The 3801-nt window shown below is 49.9% G+C and overlaps 1 non-coding gene across 2 annotated transcripts; it reads right to left on the bottom strand.

Moving 5' to 3' along the window:
* Window positions 1–416: 416 nt before the first annotated feature.
* LOC102172653 lies at window positions 417–3129 on the bottom strand. Of its 2 annotated transcripts, XR_001917798.1 has the most exons (6): window positions 3038–3129; window positions 2725–2863; window positions 2526–2625; window positions 1797–2356; window positions 1217–1325; window positions 417–807 (listed from the first exon to the last, which is right to left on the bottom strand). It is a non-coding gene; the product is annotated as an uncharacterized LOC102172653 (transcript). The 2 variants fall into 2 exon arrangements; XR_001917797.1 differs by having other exon boundaries at window positions 1217–2356.
* Window positions 3130–3801: the final 672 nt, after the last annotated feature.

Below are 3801 nucleotides of genomic sequence, written 5' to 3'. Positions count from 1 at the left end.
TTTCCAATTAGGAACTTTCCATCATCAACTACTGTGTAACTCCAAGAGTCTGTGACAGAAAAGTAAAGAGAAATAGTCATTTACAAAAGATGACACTGTGTCTCCAGAAAGCTGGGGGAAAGATAAAAGCGATCATTTCACCATGATGACATGATCCGCTCTGTCTGTTCTTCTCCTTTCTTAGGGTCTGCTTTCTGGTGGTAATATAGCCGCCCTAACTTTCTTGTGTTACTGTTAGCCCAGGGCATCTGTTCCCTTCCTTTTCCTTCCAACTTGCCTCTGTCCTATATTTCAGGGGCAGCACTGGACACAGTACACAGTCACCTGCCTTTCCTCCCCAGACAGCCATCTCTGCATTTTTGCTAAAAAGAAGCACAAGTCGGAGCTTTGCATGAGCAGGTTCATATTTTATTTCTTTCTCCAGTATCTGCTTACATTGTTATACATTCTTTGTGAAATATCATCTTGCTGAACACTCACAAAGCATGCCCTTTTGGTATGTGTATTGTGTTCTGAAAAGAATACTTAAAAATTATTCAGCATGTACGTCATTTGTCCACTGGCAATAAATATAGGTCCCTAAATGCATTGCACCTTCATTGTCCATAGAGGCTCAAAGTGCCCCTTGAACCAGAAGATTCCTCTAGCGGATGGAGGGACTCCACATGGCACCTGTGTCCTGTGGTTAAGATGATTCAGCAGCAGGGATGCTTGGGTGAGGAGTCTGGAAGGTGCAGGCTGGAGACTGTTGCTCATTGTTCTCCTCCAGGCTGTGTCGGATCCTATAGCCAGAGTATATGGCAAATCCTAGTAGGGAAATGAGACAGTGAGAAGGGAAATAGGTGCTCTCCTTACTGATACACACTCGTGTACACGCTCGTATGCACGCTCAGTTCCTCAGTCATGACTGGCTCTTTTGTGACCCCACAGACCATAGCCCTCCATGCTCCTCTGCCCATGGTATTCTCCAGTCAAGTGTACTGGAGTGGGTTGCTATTTCCTCCTCCAGGGATCCTCCTGACCCAGGGATTGAACCTGTGTCTCTTATATTTCCTGCATTGGCAGGTGGATTCTTTACCACTGAGACACCAGGGAACCCCACACTTGCTCACTAGGTCTCCTATGAGGGTGTCTGACACAGTTTAGGGGAGTGGTGGTAGGAAGAAGATGGGGATCAGTCCATTGAGAGGTCTTTTAATCCCAGAAAACCACTTACCAATGGCATTCCAGACACTGAATTGGATCCAGGCTCCAGAGGTCATCTGCATCATCAGGGAAACGTTCACGAAGATGCTGACCAGCGGGAGGACAGACAGAGCAAGGACCTGTGGGCAGAGTCAGGTCATCCCTGGACACAGCCCAGATGTCTGAAAGGGAGACCCGACCCACATGTGGGCAGGAAGACTCCAGCGCTTTTGAAGCCGTGTGTTCAGTGCCTACTGAAGCTGGGTGTGTGAAGCACTGAGTGTGGGTCAGGGAAGGGTCTGTTGGCTTCAGCAATTTCCCATCTTCTCATGTCCAGCAAAGGATGTTTAGACCTCAAAGCAGGCAGACTTCATTCACTAAGGTGGATAGTTTGGGCACAGAAGGTCACTTACTTTTAAAAATTAATTAATTTGGCTGTGTCGGAACCGAGTTGTGGCCCAAGGGCTTCTCTAGTTCTGGTGTGTGGGCTTAGTTGCCCTGTGGCATGTCCTGGTTGGGTATTTGTTCCCTGACCTGGAATCTAACCCAAATGCCCTGCATTGCAAGGTAGATTCTTAACCACTGGACCACCAGGGAAGTCCCTCGCCTACCCTGAATGGAAGAGCAGTGGGGTCCTGGGGCTGCCTCCAGATGATGGCTGTGACCCCAGTGATGAACAGCAGCAGCACAGCCACTGTTGTGAGCATGGGGTCTCCAGAGAACAGCTGGCTGGGCCACTGGGCCAGGCTCAGGCTCAGGATTATCAGCAGGAGAACTGCAAGGGTCAAGGTGGAGGAGAACAGGCTGGACCCAGAAGACAAAGATGTCAGGACCTCGGGTCACACCCCTCCTCAGGCTGCCCACATCAGGAGGGGCCATCATATCTCTATTACTTCTTGCCTGAAATAGACACATATTTCCAACCCATCCTGTCAATTTCAGAATACCACCAAAAAGAAGTCCCACTGGTCACCAAACAGGAAGGCGTATCCATTGACAATCTGGCGATTTCTGGGTGGGGATGGTGCTGGTAGGGAACCACAGACTCTTTAGAATGTTTGAATTTCCTGCTTCAGATACAGGCTCTGGAGGATTTTCTTTAACTTCAGGCTTCACCTCAATTTCCTCCTCTGTTTTCTCCTTCTTGCTGCAATTCTGATCTGGCTGGTACCTGAGTGAAAGGATATTAAGGCAGGATTGACAGCAGCCCCTATACTTATCCAATATCAGACAGTTAATCCAACTCTTTCCCAACTTCAGCAGATGCAGGACACGAAGCTAGAAGAATCTTAGCTCCTCTTGAGTCCATGACCCCCAGCCAAGGTGTAGTGGAGTCTCACCTGAGGGCAAGGACAGAAAGAACCACGAGGGAGTCAGCAAGCAGGGTCCCGATTGATAGGAGGTCCACCAGATCGCTGAACTTGAAGAGTAATGCCATGACTGCTAGGATGAAGGCACAGACAAGGCGGGAAAGGGAGTGAGAAGCAGTCAGAAATATCCAAGGTAAGGAAATGATCAAACAAGGGTTTGTTTAGCCACCTGCAAAGATGCCAGAAGACATGATGGCCATGATGGGTATTCGGGTGCAGTCGTGGATCTGGAAAGTCCCTGAAAAAGGATTCCATCCTCTGCCATCACGTACATCCCCCGAGGCATGGGGAACACATCACCTAGGAGACTGGAAAAGAAAGCGGAAACGTGTATGAGGACATGGAGAGACGGGAAGGGAGGACCGGGGCTTCTGTTTCCTAGTCTACTTGGGTCAAGGTGTCCTCCCCTCTTGTCTCTCAATCCCAAGGGCTGGGATACCTGAGCATCTGACAGTCAGAGGGGAGAAAGCCATGATACTGACCTGGACGTAAGAGCACAGAGGGCGCCAACAGCCACGACATATCTGGCAGGGCCCCGCCCAACAAAGAGGAAAGCCTCTGGCAAGGGGCTCTCAGGACGGATCTGGCAGTAGGGCACTGTGAGGGTGAGTGCTGCTGAGACACCAAAGCACACCACAAAGCAGATGAAGATCGTGATCATGGTGCTCACGGGGATGGACCGCTGAGGATTGAGGGCTTCTTCCCCTGCAGGAAGCAGGGATGTACTAGGCTAGGAAAATACAGCGATCAAAAGCACAATATCCCCTCTCCTCTGGCACCATCAAAAGCAGCCTAACCTTCTACCAATCCCTATGCCCAAGGGCAGCCTAATCTGTCCCCAAACCTCTAATGGAAAGCACAGTGACTATATTACCTTTAGTGACAATGGCATCAAAACCAATAAATGTGTAGAAACACAGAGCTGCTCCCTGGAGAATCCCATCAAAGCAAAAAGGTACAAACCCTCTGGAACCCAGAGGCCCCAGCCCATGGTGAGAGAAGGAATGAGGAAGAACATGGGTGAGGTGAGCTCAGCCATCTCTACTGGACTCTTCCCTTCCTACCACAAGTGCTGGGCTCCAGGACCCCCACCACTTAGATCCATCAGCCCAGGTCTCGTTGGTAGTGGTTTAGTCACTAAGTCATGTCTGACTCTTCCAACCCCATGGACTGTAGCCTGCCAGGCTCCTCTGTCCATGCAATTCTCCAGGCAAGAATCCTGGAGTGGGTTGCCACTCTTTAGTCC

Source organism: Capra hircus, unplaced genomic scaffold (assembly GCF_001704415.2).
Source record: "Capra hircus breed San Clemente unplaced genomic scaffold, ASM170441v1, whole genome shotgun sequence".
NCBI lineage: Eukaryota > Metazoa > Chordata > Mammalia > Artiodactyla > Bovidae > Capra > Capra hircus.
The sequence above is the reverse complement of the archived record's forward strand: the minus strand, read 5'-3'. Positions and strand labels throughout refer to the sequence as shown.